Source organism: Globicephala melas, chromosome 3 (assembly GCF_963455315.2).
Source record: "Globicephala melas chromosome 3, mGloMel1.2, whole genome shotgun sequence".
Taxonomy (NCBI): Eukaryota; Metazoa; Chordata; class Mammalia; order Artiodactyla; family Delphinidae; genus Globicephala; species Globicephala melas.
Genome location: NC_083316.1, coordinates 36,249,964 through 36,271,747, shown reverse-complemented (window position 1 = coordinate 36,271,747; position 21,784 = coordinate 36,249,964).

Below are 21,784 nucleotides of genomic sequence, written 5' to 3'. Positions count from 1 at the left end.
CTTACCCTTATATAAAACCGTGATGCAGACTCGCCAAGATTATCATGTGCAACTCAGGTCACCATATAGGGGTCTGTAAGCTCTGCTTTCCAAATAGGTGCCATTCTAAATGCCTTGGATGATACTTCCTTTCTTAATCTGTAATCAGGAATATGGCCTCAATTCCCAGTCCAACAAAATATTAGCACAATTTTTCTGCAAAAGTAGAAAGCAAGGAAGTATCATTCTTCCAAAATATTCTCTGGTAATCTTTCTGACTTCCCTGCCCATTTGTTATGTCAATCAATGCAGCAATCGGCAACCAATGGAAGCGATGGGAGCAAGCAATCTAGAACTTTCCCTACAGCCTGAAATCTAGTCATTAGTTATCTGTGTGATCCCCTCCTTGCTTACTAGCACTTGAAGAAACCACTCTATCACAAACGTGACTGACCGATGAATACAAGGCAAGGGATCATTTCTGTTTGTTGCCTCCTATCTACAAAAACCATAATCCGATCCCCCCAAAATAAATTGTTTAGGTAGCTGGAGTCAGGTACTATAAAATATGTCAATTCAACATTATCTCAACATCTGAACATTTTTTTCTGGATGTAATATAGGTGTTTGATGGACTAATTGATAACAATGAGGTAAATGTCACACTGTGGATAATTAGGTGTGAGAGAATGGTTGAAACCATTACAAGCTAGCACAATCTTGGTTAACTGAAAGTATCTTGGCTATAATAAGTATACTTTAAGAATATTTAACCTCTGATCTAAATCACAGGTATTTGAGATTATTATATTGGCTCCCTGAAAATGAACTCAGGAGGTTTAGAAAGTAGATGTTTCATCAAATTCCAAGATTTGGCTTGAATTCCTTATCACCGATGCCACAAATGCAGAGTCAGTAACACATATAAAAAAGACAAAAATAGGACAGGAAAATATCTCCAATGTTGCTTAAAAAGAATAAGGGTATGGGAACAATACTGCACAAAGAAGAGCAAGAGGGTAAATGTGTGTAGAGGGCCATAGCGTGCTTGATCAATAAAAAGAGCTTCACTTTTCTCTTTGGAATAATAAAGTCTATGAAGGAAGAATCAAAATATTTACAATTCCAAATGCATTGATAGCATATACTCGTTTACCAATCTCAACATTCTAGAACTGGAGTTGGAGACAAATAATGGAGGGTGGACGCAGACCCTTGAAATTTAAAAGTGGAAAGTCTGAATCAATTTGAAGGTTGCTATTGTTTGGCAAAGATGTGTTAGAAACACACACACACACATATATATATCACATATATATTCACTAGACAAATGAGAGCAAAGAAAATTTTCTTTTTGTTCACTCCTACTTTCCAGCACTTTCAACAGTGCCTGGAACTTATTAGACTCAATAAATATTTGTGAAATGAGTAACAAAATAATGAATGACTAATCAAGTTTTTAAATAAATTCAGAAACAAAGCCTTGCTGAATACAGAAAGAAAATTTGGATGTGTTTCAGCAGCTGGCAGTGTACATTAGTATTATATAGGAAGATCCCTGGAAGGGGAAAACACTGAAATGTTAAGTATTTCCTAGCTTGAAAATCATACAAACATCTAACCACTGGAGAATATCATGATTTCCCATTAGGATGGAAGCATTTGATTTTGGACACCTGTCATTCACTGAGGATTAGTCATTGGCAGAATTATGATAAAAAGTAAATTCTATCATCTATCATACTTTAGGACGTACTAAAGTATACCTCCACTCACTTTAACACATTTCCTTCCTTAAGAACAAGATGCTCTGTTAGAAGATTTTTTTCTATTGGAAAGAGAGTTGAACATACAATAGGGGAATCTGAGTTAAAATTCCAACTCTATAGCATGGACATATATACATTACCAAATGTAAAATAGATAGCTAGTGGGAAGCAGCCGCATAGCACACGGAGATCAGCTCGGTGCTTTGTGACCAGCTAGAGGGGTAGGATAGGGAGGGTGGGAGACGCAAGAGATATGGGGATATATGTATATGTATAACTGATTCACTTTGTTATAAAGCAGAAACTAACACACCATTGTAAAGCAATTATACTCCAATAAAGATGGTAAAAAAATAATAAAAAATAAAATTCCAACTCTGCCACTTGCTGTATGCTCTTGGGCAAATTACCCTCTCAACTGTTCTGAATTTCAGTTTTCTTTTTTGCAAAATGGAATGTGAGAAATAAATTTTCACATGCATGTGAAAGCATCTTCTTTGGTCTTCTTTCTTTCCTTCCAAATACATCATTCTATGTCTTCTCCTTTCCATGTATCTTATATCTTGTGATGTTCCCTGTCAGCCCATAGTCAACCATTTAGGTAAGTTTCACTCAATGCCCAGTAGTTGCTACCTCTTAGTAATTCAACGTATATATTAATAGAAGAGAATTGTTAACTAGCATTAAAGTGTTTATGACTGCCAGCACCAATGTATTGGCTTGTCTCTATTCTATAGCTTTTAAAAAGGCAAATCTAATCATGCCACAGCCCTGCTGGAAGTTTAATTGTTCCCCCATTTCCCTTAGGATAAATAGACTCCTGCACAAGGCTGGTGTCTCTTGGACTCTTCAGCTTCATCTCAAACTGTATGCCCCCTTGACCTCTATGATTCACGAGTACAGGGTTTCTTTGAGTCCCTTGGTTAATTTCTGCTCATGTTTCAGGTCTCAGTCTGGACATGTCTTCACCAGGAGGCCTTCGTGACCCTTAGATGAGATCCCTCTACTACTCGTACCTATAGCACCTCATATGTTCTCTTTTGCTTTGCTTCTAGTGTTTGTTAACATAGCATAGTTTTTGACTTCCTAAGAACAGGAATTGGGTGCCTTAATCCAAAAAAAGTCACTAACTCAGCATAATTTCTAGGTATCATCAGCAGGCTACAGTTAAAATACTTTGGAAAAGATGCTAGGCAGTCTGATTTACTCCTCATCCCACCTGAAAGCCACTTCCATGGCACTCCCCATCCTGTCTGAATAGACTGAAATAGCCATCTGAATTAGATATAAAGGTAAGTTGCATTATCTCAAGCAAGTAGGATATTTTATTTAATATTTTTGGACAACTACAACATGTTATACTTTGCTCTCTCTCCACTGAGAGTGATTTTTTTAATATTATGGAGCCTATTCTCCTAGAGTTTATATTTTACAGAGAACACACTAGGAGTGTGTCTATCCTCCAGCCTTCTCTCTGTAGCACATTAATAAAAGAGAATGGCACCCTAGACACCCACATGTCCCAGGAGAAGGGCTAGGCCAAGAAGGAACAACACAGGGGAACAGAACAGCATGAAGCCAATAGATTTGGCCAAATGAAAACTAAGACCTGGTCTATTAAGTGTATTAGGCCAGGGAGATCAAACCCAGGTAATGAGCCTAGAAGACAAAAAAGGAATAGTTGGTGATAAAGTAGTATAAACATATCTGAGGGGAGAAAAGATTGCTGGAAGAACAGCCCCTACTTGCCACTTTTGCCTAGAGTAAGATATATTTAAACTAATAAATATTCAGAGTTTAAAGACCACTGTCATTATAACTGTTATCTCTGGGGAAGATATCAACTCCCTCAGTGACTACTGGACTGGTAGAGAAAGTGAAACTCAGAGCAGGGAATGTAGATTAAGCCTGGCAGTGCTCAAAAAATAAAATCACTTATATTCTGTTACATCCTTTATTCTTAAGCATAAATTCTGACATCTTAAAAAGGAGTTTGAGACTTTGAGGAAACAAAACACAAATACATATGGTCTGGAAATTTTTAAAACACTAATTGTATGACCAGTTGAGGGAGCAAAGTCTTAAAGGTGTCAAGAGCAAAGTCTTGACACCTGATGACCAACAAGAAGTCCAGTTCAGCTAATGAAACTTTGACTTTTCATCTGGTCATTTGTTTACAGCAAATGAACCCTGAAAGTGAATATTAGAGAACTTTTTCCAACAAATGTACAACACATGCCAGTGCATAGATACATAATAAACTTATAAGGAACCATGCTGACAGTTTCATTGCCTTTGGTAAAACCCTACAAATTCTTGGACTGTATTTTAGTAAACATTCCAGTTTTCTTTTTTTCCTTTTTTGATCCCAAGATTCTTGATTGGGGTAGGGAAGGGGTGGTGACACAAATTAGGAGAAGGCATTATCTCTCTTTTAATATTAAGTGACTCTTTAGGGGAAATTACGTAGACTCAAAACAATTTATGAATTACACACAACTTCCATTGAATCCAAAAATTTTGTTCTTTGGTTGCTGTTAATTTTTATTGTTGCAGAAAGTTCTTTTCTCTTCTCAAAAGTGTTAAAATTGTTTATCGAACGCATCTGCTGTCTCATTCTTTATCAACAATAACAGACTTTGTTTATAAACTATTATACATAGCACACATTGGAAATTTTGGATACGTTGGAAAGATCTAATAAGCATAATCAAAAAGCCAGAAGGGTTTTTATAATTTAGCTTTTTATCAATAAACTTTCATAACGATAAGAGGAAAATGATTACAGAAACCCAGAGGGCCACTTGATTGAATCCGATTCATACATGGCTCTCTCTCTCGTAACACTGTTTTAATATCCCAGTCTCACTTAGCACAGGTAACAATTTTTAGAAAAACTTGCATAAAATTTCTGGTCTTAAGAACTAGCCCCTTTACCTCCTAAGGCCGCCAAGCTTTAGAAGTTGCAGAAATATCTTTTCCAAGTAGTGTAATCACTCCATTTTTTTGTTTTTAAAGATCCATGACTAATATATTCCAGGTCTGTTTAACCTACACTGATTACACTGAGTCTCCTTTTGCCTTTCATTAAAGGAATGCTACTTCCACAAGCTTTGCTGCTCTCGGGTGTTGTAGGCTCTTCTCCTTGTACTCCTCATTTGACCTTCTGGGCCCTGACCAACCTGTGTGGTTCTAGAGCTGCTGCTGGCAATCCAGGTGGTCCTGGATTCCAGCCTTCTCTCTGCTTTGTTAACTTATATGCCTGCAACACCCCTGTAGGCCTTAAAAGGTTGACTTTGGCTGTGAGACAGGAAACATTGCATCCATGTGGAATCAGATGAAAAGGGAACCTTCTAACAAAGTACTAAACATAAATCAAGGGGAAAAAAACCAGAATGCTATAGATTAGAGTCTCGGCTGAGTGCATTTTATGTTACACCAAAACACTCAAGTCTGAAGATGAAATGTTTAGTTATCACTTCACTCAAGTTAGAGAAACCCACGCCCATTGGGCTTGATGGTTGGATTAAATGCCAGGTACAAGAAAACACAATTTGCTCCTCTACAACACGAAGAGGTCTCTCTCTTTCTGGAGTTCACTTTTGTTTAAGATAAATGAGATGTCCTTTGCACAACAGATGCACGCCAAATCACCCCAAAGACACCTGCTTTCCTCAAAGTATTTTTAATGCAATCAGCTATCACTCAGAAGTGATGAAAAAATACAGGGATAACTTTTATTTAACTCTCTACATTTTCTCATGTAACAAGGACCTCTACAGTTTACTTTTATTTTAGTCAACACATAAATGAACAAACTCTAAATTAAATTTAAAAATTCAACTAATTAATTTAAAAATAATTTTGTACAGATAATCGATATTCATCTTGTGGGTCCTCTAGCTCCTCATTCCTATGCTGACAGATCACCAGCTCTCTTAGGTGAGGCCAAGGCAATAATTGATGGTTTCCAGAATAAGCTGACCCATGGAATATATCAAATATTCCTTTTTTTTTTTTTTGGCCCATTCTGTATGAAAAAAATAAGACAATATTTTCATGTACAGCAGTAGTTCTCAAAGTATGTCCTCAGGGCAGTGGCATCAGTATCACCCAGGAGCTTGTTAGAAATGTAAATTCTCAGGCCCCACTCTAGACTTATTGAATCAGAAATCTCAGGAGTTGGGCCCAGAAATCTGTGTCTTAACAACCCCTCTGTAGGATTCTGAGACATGCTCAAAGATGAGAACCACTGGTGTGGAGCTAGCACCTAGAGTTCTACTTCCCAACCCCTCTCTCCATTAAGAATGGGGTTTCTCTGCCTAACCAGAATGCAAACCTGTTTGCAGCAAGTTTGAATATAACTCTCCCAGAAGTTCTAATTTTAAATAATTATAGTCTGGAAAATGAATATCTCTAACATGAACTAGATCCTTACTTATATTGCAGTCTACATCAAATACTCTTAGCCCACAAGAGTGCAGCGAGAAGCGTTTGTGATCCATCACAAATCATTACTATCAATTAAGTTTTAATGCATAGTAAAATTCTTATATTTGGACAGAGTATTATTATATGAGAAAAGATCTCTCCTCCCTTCAGTCATAATAGTTTATATTAATTTTTAATTTTCATCTATCATTCAAAAATATATAACTGAACATTTCTCTATCCTTACAATTCCGCATAGTGTCTGGCATAGAATAATGAATATGTATTCTTGAATAAATGATATAAGAAAGCAGTAGTATAATTTAGTGGGAAAATCATGAATTTTTCCACAAAGAGAATTAGGTTCATTTTCTGGTACATTTATTCATTCACTATGTAAATTGGGATTTGAAAAGATATTTAACCTCTGTAGGTTTTATTTTTTTAATCTATAAAATGGAGATAGTAAATATGTTTATGGTTTTTAAATAAAGATTTAAAGAGAAAAATCTGTGTAAGCATTTCACACAGTACTCAGCTTCCTAATAAGTTTTGTGTGATGAGTTCACATCTCCTCTTATCTGGCACAGTGACGACATAGCAAAGAGGAACCAATAATAAAAGTCAGAAATCGTTGCCTTGTATAAAATTTACTGAAGCTATGTATATTGTTGAACCCCCATTGGATCTTTTAAAGTACCAACATTGCGTTTATTTTGAAGGAAGTTTCGCCTAACCCATTCTGGTGATTCTTTCCTTATGGCAAAAGAATGTAGGCAGTTTTCTTAATATGGCAACTTAGGACTTCCTTGGTGGCACAGTGGTTAAGAATCCACCTGCCAATGCAGGGGACACGGGTTCTAGTCCTGGTCCAGGAAGATCCCATATGCCGCAGAGCATCTAAACCCGTGCACCACAACTACTGAGCCTGTGCTCTGGAGCCCGCGAGCCACAACTACTGAGCCCACCTGCCCAGAGCCCATGCTCCACAACAAGAGAAGCCACCACAGTGAGAAGCCCGCACACTGCAACGAAGAGTAGCCCCTGCTTACTGCAACTAGAGAAAGCCCGCGAGCAGCAATGAAGACCCAACGCAGCCAAAAATTAATTAATTTAAAAGATATATATATGGCAACATAGAAAGGAGTCCTTTTTGCAGACTGTCCCAGAAATATGCAGTGAAGTGAAAGCTCAAAAACTCAGTATTTATCAGGCAACAGCAGCCAGGAAATTATTGTTGGTTTTCCTCAGAATTCAAGTAAATTCAACTTCCCAAAGAGAAACCAACAAACAGTAAATTGGAAGGATAGAGAAGTAAGCAAGGGCCAGACACTGTACGCACATCATGGGGAGGAAAAGCTGTGTCAAAAAAAGCACATAAAAGTTTCCAAGCCATTCAGATACCTGCCCTGGATATCTGGGTTCACACGTCCCCACTCAGCAGGTCATATATCCACAAACACTACTTGAAATACGACTTTGACCTCCCCACTCTGGGATGCAGATCCCTAGTCCAGTGTTCTAGGCCAGAACAAGAAAAGGACTTCAGGGATTATGGCCAGGAACTCTGGAAGGCTTCTCTGGATCAAGAGAATCCAAAACAGTTACTGATTCTTCAAAGAGTCCCAAAATCAACCAGAAGTGAGGATGGCTAGTTCTCACTGAGACTAATTGAAACCCTAATGGAGGGTTATCAGCTTTCTATTACCTCTTAGTGTTTATCTTTTTAATCAAGTACTGGTCCTTTTAACACTACTTGGATTTTCCTACCTCCAACCACTCTACTTGCTTCTATGGAGAAGTGGAAAACATTTGAGAGATTTGACCTCACCGTGCCTCAGTTTTATTATTTGTAGAACAGGGCTATCATCTCCACTGGGTTATTGAGACAGTAAGACAAATACTATGAAAAGCAATTTGCTCTGATCCTAGCACATATCTTAATATATGCAGCTGAATCTACAGTCATTTCCACATATTTCCCTGATAATATACTTTCCTTTAAACCAAAGAAGTTAACTCTAGAAATCTATCTAAAAAAAAACATATTCATATTAAACTAAAATTTCATCATCATGCTATATATGTTTGGAAAAACAAACCACAACTATTTTTATATCATACATCCTATTTTCCAACTTAGACTGTAGGCTTTTATACAACTTAATATAAGCTAATTTTAAAACAAGTAAAAGGAAGTAGACACACAATTATTCTGTTTCAGATCCACCCAATTATATTCGTGCCTGGACTCTTAAATATAAACCTGCGTTTGTGTAGTCCACAAAACTTAGCCCTACATGAATTTCTATCAAATATTTTTATTATAAAATGAATGATATTGATAAACAGTAATACATAAATGATTAACTCATCATTTAGATTTGAGTTCATGACTATTATAGGATTTATGAGAAATATTTTCCTTTTTTTCAAAATTGGTAAATCACACGATTTAAAATATCTATCTACGTTTGTGAAAACTCAGCTGCTGGTGACATGAAGCACATAAAGACAGAGGTAAGTTGAATTACTTAGGGAAGGTAAAACCGATCCTTTATTAGATTATAAATTCTAACAAATACCACTAACAACCCTAAATATAACATTCAATAAGAAATAGAAATTAGCTGAGTTTAGGTCAGATACACCTGTCCAAGATTTTAAAAGTAAATTTCCCCAGACTTGGTTCACTTGGAGACATATTTATAAATAGAGCATTTTCAACCTTCCCTTTAAAAATATAAAATATATAGCATCAATATCAATAAATTAAGTGATTCAAAGTAACTTGTAGGGGAAAGAATCAAGATTTGTTATCTTAGAACATCTGAGTTGGTATTAATCATGTATTCTTTAACCAGAGGTTTACCCTTTCACTTCAACTTTTTTCAAAATAAAGACAATAGAATTCACAAAAATTCACAGAACAATTGCAAAATAGAAAATGATGTTAAAATTATATTGTATTTTACCCAAAGAAATCAAGGGCATTTTCAAATCTTATCAAAATATACAACTGTCTGGAGTAGGAAGTAAAAACTTTCAAGAATAATCAAGCCTTAGTTCAAGTTCAAAACTCTTTTCCAAAACTTCTCCCCATCACTCAATTTTAAAAATTTATAACAACAACTTACTGTGATCAGTTAATTTTGAATGTGTAACACCATTGAATCTGCTCAGCCATCCAACAGGAGGAGCCAAGGATGCAGATTGTTTTTATTTGTTAAATGTGATGTAACTGGAGACCACAGTCATAGTAAAGAATTTATACCCACCCCTTGCCACCACACAAACACATGCAAAGCAGGTGCCTTTCTATTCATTAAAATCAGATTGGGAGGGATCATTTTTATCTCATGTTATTATGTATCTAAGAAACCAGACATAATAGGGAAAAGATATGCCAAACAGGAGAACAAACAATAGGGTGCCACAGATTTAAATCTTTTGCAACCAAAGGGAACTACGTAGCATCAAGCTTCCAAATGGATTTATTTTGGTACATGGCTTTCTCTACACAGAGGCAAATTTTTAATTTTTCTACAAACTCCAAGGAGGAATTGAGTTCCACACAGTAGCCCAACTCCATAAACCCAAGTTTCCTGAGCTTCTCAGAGTCCAAAGGGAAATTTCGTATGAAAGACAAAAGTGAACTCAGCCCGTGACTTTGCTCTTGCACATGTTCCGTAAGTCTTTCATTGGCTTCATAAGCAAGAGCTACCTTGCCAAAATCTCACCAACACTGAGCCCATAGCATAGCACAAAAGTAAATATTTATGTGCACTCTGTTCCACTATGAGTTCTACAAGGCCAACCTGAGGTTCACTATTTCAAAATGAGAAATTAAAACAAGTAGGAAGAGGAATTATCACTAACCAAAGAGTATAGTTATCCTCAAAACACATAGGTGGAAGCCATCTACTTCTTTCAATCAACTGGAGAAGACTTGGATGTGTTCCTCAATCTCTAACAGCAATCATGCATTAACTCTGGCATTTGCAATGGGTTCAATATTTAGGAAAGTCAGAGGGAAAAGAGATCTCTACAAGATTTTGAGCAGCATTCATTAAAGACTGAATCCTATTAAGCTAACACAAAAGATTTACCAAAATTATGTAATGTTAAGTATGGCCTTCCTTCACTGGAGGCCAAATAGAAATGAGAGTGCTATTGCTAATCTTCTTTGGCAAATGTATTTTTGTTCTTGCTCTCATCACGTGAAAATTCCTCTTGGAAGACTCTTCTGCTTCCCCTTTCATCTTGCCTGCCTTTGCTTCTCTTCTTACTATTGTGAAGCAAACAAAGATTAGAAGATACTGGTTTTAGGGTTGATGGAGGTTGTGGAAGAATGAGAGAAAAGAATTCTAATTTCTTTTTCCTCACCTCAAATTTATATGATTTATTAGTCAACATGGAAAGTGTTGAAATAGTGTTTGAAAAATGTAAAATAAGATCATTCTACTATGTGAATGTTAAGAATAACATTTACCTAGTATTATGTAAACATAATAACATTACCTTTAAAAACTATTGTCTCTCACTGTGGATGTTTCATGTGAGAAAAACTGGATGACCTGATGATTATTGTTGTTATTTGTATTTTTAGTAATTAACACAGTGACTAAGCCATGGCAGGCATTCTATAATAAATAAAAGTGAATGAATGAATAAATTAATGACATTTTAGACACAGAACTATCAAAAACAAGTAAGGCTTGCTAGAGTTTCTGGCTCCTCCTGGTTCAAAAGGAATGCCAAACACATGCATCCCACATATGGTTCTCTGTGTGTGCCTCCCACTCCCATCTTCTTCTTAATGACTTGCTTTTCCTGAAGGGAACAGTTTTAGATAAATACCAGGTGAAAGATGGTGCCTAAATAAAGTTCTGGAAGTGATTTTTTGAGGTGCTAGAAGCTCCCACACATTGAGACCTCCCACAAACAATTTTCTTAGGGCAGATTCCAAATAACAAGGATTGGTGAAGACTGCTTCCTGTAATACCAACGAGTCATCCATTTTAATCTAGATTTAGCTTAAGGAGTTTGCTAGAGCAGCTTTCCTACCACTGCCCCGCAAAGAAGACAAAGAAAGGCATGAATTGAGAATAGAACATTTGTTATGACTCTGATGAGGAAATAATGTGGCAGTCAGAAGGTGTCACCCTTCCCTGGCAGATGCCTTTCCCCTGCCCTTCCCTGGCAGTAGAGTTGTACACACTCACACCACAGCGGTATAAAATAAACAGATATTGCCTTAAATCAAATAAAAATGATGGAAGATAAAGAAAAAAATAGATAAATGTACGAGAAATATTAGGCTTGTTCTAACATTAAAATTAATTTGAGGAGATTTTACCTACAGTTTACCCTTGAACAATTCAGGGGTTGGGGGGGGCAATCTTTCATACAATTGAAAATCCGCGGGCCCTCCACATCTGCTGGCCCAACCAACCTCAGATTGTGTAGTACTATGGTATTCACTATTGAAGAAAATACATGTATAAGTGGACCTGTGCAGCTCAAATTCCTGTTGTTCAAGGGTCAACCGTGTTTATGCCAACGCTGCATTTCCTAAGACTTGTTTGGCACATAAAATTCTAAGCAACTTTCTCAAAAACTTGCCATATTTGTCTCAATCTGTGAAATTTGCTGTTCTGATCAGAGTACAAAAATGTTAGTAGTCCAATATTTGGAAATTAACTGATCAAAGGAATGGCTTTCTTGTTCTCAGTTAAGGTGACTGAATTGAAATAATTGTGTGGTAAGGTGTTGTTTGGCCAAAGGGCTGGCACTGGGTGTTGTGGCTAGTTATCTAATTTGGGGGCTCCTTTCTCCATAATTCAACCTTCCCTTTCTCTCTTCCTTCTACTTTAAGAAAAAAGCAAAACAAATTAGAAGCATACCGCAATATTCCAGAAATAGTAAGGTTTGAAACAGCTAGTGGTTCTGATCCCCAGTATCGCATGTCCCTTCCAAATTTTGAAGATTTCTCCATTTTATGAGTCATAGGATAAGACAAGGACCCACCTCATTCTATGGAAGCCAAAAAGTATCAGAAACTCCTATATCTGATACATATCTGATTCTGCCCCACCTCCCAAATCTGGCTTGAGTTCAGCTAGTAAAAAATTCTTACCTTGGATTTGAATTTTGAGTGAGTGGTGCTATCTTAGGTTGGGTTCCACCAGAAGCAGGCTCTGAGACAAGGATTCAAGAGCCAATAGTTTGTTTGGAAAATTTAAGAACACCAGTAGGAGAGAGGGGAGGTGAAACAAAGGAAGGAGAGGCAGTCAGTGATGGGGCATTATCAAGCCAGCTACCACTGTATGGTGACCAGAGCCAATTTCCTTGGGCAAGCGGTATAAAATAAACATTAGAGTAATTCAACCTGAAAAGAGAGGAAGCTTGTGTGTACACCAGTTCTCATCAGTCTTTGCTTGAGGGCTGAGGAATATTAACTCACTAGTGCTTTCAGCCTGCCACTTGCAAATTGAACAGCCTTTGTAGATTCAAAGAAAGCTCTTAGGCAAAAAGATGCAGATACCAGCAGGCAGAGGTCAGTCTGAGCAAACCCAGGAAATAAAAGGATATGGGCAGATACCCAAGATGCTGGGACAGTTTTTAAGATGACTCACTGTGGTGGCCTTCAGTGCCAGTGAGAGTATCAAATATCCAATAGTGTCCAGCAACAGAAGTGAAAACAGTGGCATTGTAACCAGTGTGTTCCTACAGCTATATCAGTTTTGATATCTGCTGCCTCACCTACCCATTTTCCAAGCCTTATTTTCCCTTTAATTCTGCATGATTCATCCAGTATCTTTCAAATACATTCATTTTCTACTTAACTTAGCCAGTGCTAGTTTTTCTGGCTTGCAACAAAGAACCCAGATTCCTTATCCAATGGTGCTTACAGTGTGATGAAGATCAGATGGTGACTGCTGCCTGTGGCAAACCCTGAGCTGAAGCAACGTCTCTAAAGGTTTTAGAACAAAGTCATGCCATCTTCAGAATGTGATTATTTCAGCAACTGTGTAGTCTCCCTTTGAGAACATCTTCTGACTTACCATTCGGCCCTGATGGATACAAATGCCTTACTATGAGACACTAAGTGATCAGGGGATTAGAGCTGCCAAAAATAAGTTGGATGATGTATCCAGTGCAGTACAGTACAAGCTGCTATAACAAAGAAACCTAACATTAAGTGGCTTATTTTCTCTTACATTTAATTATCCAGTGGTGTCCAGAGGCACCTAGAAGTGATCCACATCCAAGAGGTAGCTCTGTTCTAGAAGGTTCTATCTTGTTTCTCTATTATCTCAAAGTATAAATACTCATATTTACATCAAAAATTGGCTCAACAACATACCCACATGCCAGCCTATGAAAAGTGGCAAAGAAAGTCCAGGACGAACAACTTCTTTTTAAGCAAGTGAAATAAAACATTACTTTCACTCACATTCCATTAGCAAGAACCTAGACACACAGCTGTATTAGCTGCAAAGGACACTAAGAAATATATTCCCTAGTTAAAAGGAGCCTTGTGCCCAGATACACACTGATAATATGGAAAAGGGAGAGAATGAATCTGGGAAGACAACTAGCAGTCTTTTCTGAACAACCTAAGCACAAAATCAGGTATGTACAACAACATTCTTTCATCAAATAGATGTACTAAATCAGCTAGATGTAGGTTTTAGGAGCAGGTCATTGATACCCTCCATATGCCCAACGCTGCAACACAATTATTCAGCTCACACTTAAAGCCTCAAAGGGTGACCCATATAACCAATTAACTGAGGACACTCTCAAACCTAGTTTCCAGGCATCTGTGATGCTGAAAGTGGCTTGCTGTGGAGATATAGTGCCACTGAAAACTGGCTCCGAGAAAGGCAGAACTTAGAGCAACACAATTTGAAGAGCATGTCTACATGGATTTCTGGCTGGGAGCTAAAGGTTTAAAAAAATAGTCAAGGATATGAAAGAAACAACATTGGAAGACTATTGACAAGAAGGTTTGAGAATGTGTTATGTGGGTGGATTTCTTAGAATAAGCATAAAAGTGTGTGCTAGGTGAATATCCCCCCCCCAAAAAAAAAATCCTTGAAGAGAAAGTTCTTAATAATCAGGTGGACAAGATTCGGTTATGGTTTCAGCCTGAAAACATGGCCTTGCAAGGCTGGAATATGGCCCTGTAGGATAAGACAGATGATCTGGACCAATCACCAAGATTATTCTCTCATAACAAGCTTGTTTGACTCTGGAAACCAAGAGATAGAAGTGAGAGTGATGCTTCTCAACAATCAGATGACAAATTTGTAATTTTTTATGTTTTTTCATCTCTTTAAAGATTTACAAGTATGAAAAAAAGTGTTGATACTTAAAATAGTACTTCCAACAGGGAACAGGGAGCATGACAAAAGTTCCATTGATTTAAAAGCTGAGAGTACCATCTAACCATTACTGGCCCTTTATAGCACTGGGTGCACTCGGAAAAATTGAATTACAGTGTGGGTTGAGGAGACAGCCCCTTAACTATCAGGGGGAAATAGTATAGCTGCCCACCCGCTTCTCTTGGATACCACCTCCACTAAGATCACACCAAACTACCCACAACTGCCCAAACTGGCTGCTTACTTTCATGCCTTTGGGCCTTGGTACTTGCCAACCCTTCTGGCCTCGCGTGCCCTCCACTCAGCTTTCAAAGCCCAGGTCAAAAATCACCTTCTGTTTAAAGTCTTCCTTAATAGCCTCAGACAGAGCTGGTTACCATATCCTTCAGGCATAAGCTCACAGAGCAGTCACAGCTTTTTTCACATCACACTGTAACTATTTGTTTACATGTTCATGGCCCTCATTACACTGCAAATGTCTAACCAAGCAAATTATTTCAAGAACTGCAAACTTAAAGAACTGCATATTTCTGACCAAGGAAGTTGATTTTAACAAGATATATTCAATTTAGCCTGTGGCCAAGAACTGTAACACTCACCATGATACTTGGCATAGAGAAAGCTCTGAATATATGTTGTTTAAATCAACTAAAATCTTTTACAAAATACATACAGCAACTAAAAGTGTGAGAAAGTTTTCACTTAGGAATTATGTCAGCGTTAAGATATGCATTGGGAATCAATCAAAAAGAGGTGATTCTCTTGGTCATTTGATTGGGGTTGTTGGCTTACATAGTTTCAAATAGGCTCTCTGTGTTGTATACTGGACCATCTCTCTTTGATAGGTATCTGGCATCTCTAGAACCCAGACTGTGCTGGAAACAAAATAGATACTCATTAAACGTTTGTATAATAGATGAATGAATGGATGAACAAATGTATCAAACTATGGACGCTATGATAGCATAGTCTATCAGTTTTATATATACTTGGATAGTATTTATGCCAATATATATTTTATATACACTTGCATAGTGTAATTCTGCTTAAAATCATAACATTAAACTCCTTTATCAGAATGCAATTAACATTCATTCCTTTTAACTTTTATAACCAAAAGTGATTTCTACAATAGAGCACATAAGCATCATTAAGATACTAAAACTACTGATTGCATTTTATTAACATTATATACAGACTACACAAAAAATACATTCATACTCCAACCTACTCTGTATACATTTGCATTCATTACACACAAGGTAACTATTTCCCTAGGCAAGATTTTTCAAGGTGTTACCTGTTCCTTGCATTTCCATATTTACTATTTTGGATTTTTTTTTTTTTGATAATAGAAAAAGCTATTTTCTTCCATCCAAGAATGTAAATCATTAATGCACTAGGATATGGGATTCAGAAACAGGAAAACGAAGTCATAAGCTAAACATACTATTTGACAATGAGATTAATAACCTGAAGCCCAGAAACAACTTGATTTTCTTCCTTATAAAGTGTCGCGTACTAATATGAACAGTATTGCTTAATTCTCATGGCTATCCAATATTTGGGGTTTATATGGCCAGTCACTCTCCAACTCTTTAGCAAAGGGATTTTCAGAAGTTCTGGTAACAAAGGAGTTAAGGGAGTGGCATTACTATTAAAAGATTTATGCTAACCAGGTGTTTAAGTTGCTAGAAAAGTCAACCATTTAACGTTACAACCTTTCTGGTGTAAATATTATACCATCAGAAGACAAATTAAACAGTTTTGTATAAAACTATGGTTTTAAAAAAACAGGGTAATGAAAAAAACATTGTGTTCAACTTTTCTTGAGTAAATTGCCAAGCTTGTGACCCCGAGAATGCCACAGTGTCCTCATACCAGCAATTCACTTAAATTGTCTCATGCAGAGACAAAGGTGGTATTGCGGGCTTTAAAACATAAATGTAGAATATGCATACCAAAAACAGATTAATGACTATGCTAATCACATATACAATTATGTGTCACGTGCAAAAACTCAGAGGACTCCAAGGTTATCGTGGCCTATACCATCATACTCAGAGACTTTCAGCTTGTCTGAATAATGAGTTTAACCTGTTAACCCTGTCGCTTTCACACTATTTCACTGGAAATCCTGCCTGTTTGGGAAAATTGTGGTTTTTCAGGCTTACAGTCTTGAGCTTGCTTTATGCAAACTAACCACTAAAAATGGGGGTGGGGGAGGCTTTTCATGAAATGAGCATTATAGGAACTAACCTCAGGGTTAAATACTACAATCATTCACAGGTGGGATTGCCTGGGGTTTTGTAACTTTCCATGAAGGGATTCACATATGCCCAAAAGAAGCCACCGCTGAAATAGGTTTTTTTTTCCTTGGTTGGTGGTGGGGGCGGGGGTGTGTGTGTGCAGTTTCAACTAAGCAGTGAAGTAACCGTATCTGTTTATAGTTACCGAGCTGTTGTGCTTTTTGTTTATTAGGTCAACAAACTGTCGTCGTCTTAATTTGCATCTGGGCCTATCACGCAAGGGCCATCGCCTCACAGAAGGTTTTAATCAAAGCAGCCGAACCAACAAAATAGGACATCCTGGTCAGAATTAGTCTCTCTCAACCTCATTTTGAACTGTTGCTTTTTCAGAGGTTTGGCAAATTTCATGATAAGCCACTTAGCAAAGTGTTCACATTTAATGAGGCAATTTTTACATAAAAAATAATCTTCTGTCACCCAGTCCTTTAAAATGTCAAATATCCATAGTTAAATAAAGAGCAGTGCTACATTTTCAACCAGTCTGCCATGAAAATTTAAGCACAGAGTCTAAAACTGTGCTGCCCTTTAAAAAGACTTCTCTACTCATACCCCTATACCCTGGATGCCAATCTTTAAAAAAAATTTAAGATTTTCTTTCCTTCCTTTTGAGCTTCCCATAAACATTAGGACCGTAAGCATTGTTTAGTATTAAGCTTTTGAGTATGTGTATCCATCTTTTTGCTCTATGTTGCTTGGATCTCACAGACAAAACAACTTGTAGGTTACTAAAGAGCCCACTACTATAAAATGAAACAGAAGAACTACCCATTGTCATCAGGAGTTACCAGATTCCCATCTGGCTTTCTCATGAATCACAGAGTTAAACATACAGTTACAACCCAGAAATTTCTAGATTGTTCACAAACAGCCCAACAGGTCAAGGCTGATGCATTTTTAACAGCATGTCAATTGAAGACCATCCTATCTTCATTCACACATTCATGGCATCATCTTTCTCTGCCAATGGTTCACTGAAGTCAGGGTTTTTTTCCTTAAAACAAATCAAAACCAAAGACTCATTTCTCTCATAGATAGATATGAGGTTGCTGTTAATTTTTAAAAGTCCAGTTTGCAGACACACTCTAGGCTTTACACAGAGGCAGTGTGTATGTACACATATGCAAGCAAGTGCAACAGCTGCCATATGTCAAATTAGGGTTCAGGCCTCCTAGCCCTGCCTCATGGCACATGTGCCTATTAATTTAGACCTCTGTGTGCTTGTCAGACTCCTAACTCTGGCATAGCTTCCTCTGGTCACTGCTACTACTTAAACCATGGTGGCTGCAATGACAGGGAGCCAGATAGGAGATCCCTCATAAATTCTTCCCTTCTCCCAAGCTAGAAGCACAGACAAGAGATCAAAGTGCAGAGCAGATTGGTGGTAGATGGACAGCCTTCTGAAAAGAGTATTCCAACTAGAGGAGCACAGGACATTTGAATTGGTCCATACACCCAAATAGATTCAGTGAGTAAGATTTCTGGCAACCTGAGAGAGAGAGAGAGAGAGAGAGAGAGAGAGAGAAAGGGAGGGAGGGAGGGGGGAGGAGGGAGAGAGAGGGAGGAAGACAGAGAAGAGAGAGGGAGGGAGAGTAGGCTAGTTCTGTGTATACATCTGTATGAGTATTTGTAGGGCAGTTTCCTTTTTTATCTTTTTTTTCTCATTGAAGTCTACATACAAATATTCCACAATGTACTTAGTGCTTTACTGAAGTTATAATTTCTCTCTTTAAAAAAATTAAAACAAGTCAAACTTTGGACAATTAAAATTGGTTGATAGAATTTCTGGAGTAAGGTAATTTTAATTATGCCACAGAACAATCCATTTTTTAAATCATTCTGTGGTAGTTCACATTTTATAACAGCTCCTCTATCCCTATACCTCTTTGTGTATTTAAAAAATTAGTTACTAAGCAAATTTTTATTAAGCACTTACTATGACTTTGTCAGGTCTTAGAAATAGAGCACAGAGCTATATGTAAAGAGGTGGATAGACCTAGAGTCTGTCATACAGAGTGAAGTAAGTCAGAAAGAGAAAGACAAATACCGTATGCTAACACATATATATGGAATTTGAGGGGAAAAAAATGTCATGAAGAACCTAAGGGTAAGACAGGAATAAAGACACAGACCTACTGGAAAACGGACTTGAGGATATGGGGAGGGGGAAGGGTGAGCTGTGACAAAGTGAGAGAGAGGCATGGACATATATGCACTACCAAACGTAAGGTAGATAGCTAGTGGGAAGCAGCCGCATAGCACAGGGAGATCAGCTCGGTGCCTTGTGACCGCCTGGAGGGGTGGGATAGAGAGGGTGGGAGGGAGGGAGATGCAAGAGGGAAGAGATACGGGAACATATGTATACGTATAACTGATTCACTTTGTTATAAACCAGAAACTAACAGACCATTGTAAAGCAATTATACCCCAATGAAGATGTTAAAAAAAAAAAATAGAGCACAGAAGAAAACAAGTGTCATCCCTGCCCTCACATACTTAAACTTTTAGATGAAGCAATATGTCTTTCAAGAACACAGCATTACAGAGTTCTCTCTATTCACAAAATGGTATCCTGATATCTGAACAAGAAAAAAATGAAAACTGTTCAGCAAAGCCTATACTGTTATTAACTATATTCTAAAATTCCTTCTGGTATGGGTTGAATTATGTTCCACCAAAATTTGTATGCAACAGTCCTAAACCTCAGTACCTCAAAATGTGAGGTTATTGGGAAGTAGGGTCTTTACTGAGGTAATTAAGTTAAAATGAGGTTATTAAAGTGACTGTAAACCAATGTGACAGGTGTCATATATTGGGGGATGCTTCTAAACGCCAAGGAATGCCAACGATTACCAGAAAACCACCAGAAACTAGGAAAGAAGCATGAAACATATTCTCTGACAGCCCTCAAAAGGAACCAACTCTGCTGACACCTTGATCTAAGATTTCCCGCCCACAGAACTAATAAAATTTCTCTTTTTAAGCCACCAAGTTTGTGGTACTTTGCTATAGCAAATTACTACATCTTCTGAAACCAAATATTTCTAGTCCTTCTTTAAAATTTGACAAATCATACATAGAAGGAATATGGTGGTAGACAAAATTCTAAGTGGGAGAAATTTTAATTAACAATTTTTAATGCTTTTACAAAAATAGAGACAACTGCTCAACTGAACCTCAATCTAATTATGCTAAGAATGTATATTCCCAAATTAAAGGGATTTATTTTTTATTCTAATGTAAAATAAAATGCAAGGAACACCCTACTGGGACATTTGGAACTGTAGTTCACAAATGTAATTATCATTTCATAATACACAAAAAAATTACAACAGAGAGGAGAGAAAATAGCATTCAATTCTGGTTAGGGCAGGGTCTTTAAACATACACCTAAACTCTAAGTATGCATGTCCAAAATCAAAAAAAGTAAGGAAAAACACTGTTCTTACTTAGTGTAAAAATTTAGCCATACTGTATTTCAGAAGGGTTTTGAGAAATCAGAATTTCTCTCTGTAACTTTGTCAAAAATGTCCAACAAAGTGACAGAAGTTAAATGACTCGAAAACATTTGTTTAAGTTGATAGAAGAACCACAATCTAAATTCTGTTAGAATCCATCATCTTCTATAATGCACTAGTGGAAAAATACCTAAAGACAAAATAAACAAGTTGAAAGTTGTTTTGAATCAAACGTTCCAAAAATATGCTTGAACCATCATTCTTGAATGGCTCCTCTTTCCCCAAAATCTTGTCATCCTTTGTATTTGGAAACTTTCCCATATTTTCCCATATTTATATTTATTTAGGGTGATTTAATGAAATAGAAAAATTACATAGACACAGGCTTTATGACTAAATATTTAAAGTAATCTGTCCTTTAAGATAGTTGTAGCTGAATTAGAATGCATCCTGTTAGTTTTATTTCTCCTATGACATAGTAAATAGCCATAATTTTCCCTCATCTATCCACTATTAGACAAAAATTTATTTTCCTATTTATATCTTCATATATTCTTCTAAATATTAGCAATTACATAGCATCAAGTAGTTTAGATGATTTTTCAATACTCATCTACACAATTTGGGGGTTTTTGTTGTTTTTTTGTTGTTCTTTTGTGGGGTTTTTTTTGTTTTTTTTAACGTCTTTATTGGAGTATAATTGCTTTACAAAGGTGTGTTAGCTTCTGCTGTATAACAAAGTGAATCAGCTATATGTATACATATATCCCCATATCTCCTCCCTCTTGCTTCTCCCTCCCACCCCACAATTTGTTAATAGAAAAGTAGAATTCTAGACCCATGACCAAGGCAAAAAAAAGATTAATTTCTTATATATTTTAAATATAGCTCTGAACTGAATGTTCAAAATTCAGTTGTTGAAGCCCTAATCCCTAATGTGATGGTATTTGGGGGTGGGGGCTTCAGGAAGTGATTCGGTCATGAGGATGGAGCCTTCATGAAGAGGATTAGTGCCCTTGTAAGAAGGGACACAAGTGAAAACAAATCTGTCATGTAAGGACACATGACAGATGGTTGTCTGCAAACACATGACAGATGGTTGTCTGCAAAACAGTCAGAGCTCTCACCAGACACCGAATCTGCCCGTATGGATCTTGGACTTCCCAGCCACTAGAACTATGAGACAATAAATGTTTGTTGTTTAAGCCACCCAATCTATGGTATTTTTGTTCTAATAGCCCAAATTGCCTAAGCAAATATTGTTTTTAAAAATATATAACCTGATAAGAGTACAATTTACAACATGAATTCCAACCTAATACAGTTGTCCCTCGGTATCCACAGGTTATTAGTTCCAGGATGGCCCTTATATACCAAAATCTGAGGATGCTCAAGTCGCTTATATGACAGAGCGTAGTATTTGCATATAAGCTACACATTTCCTTCCA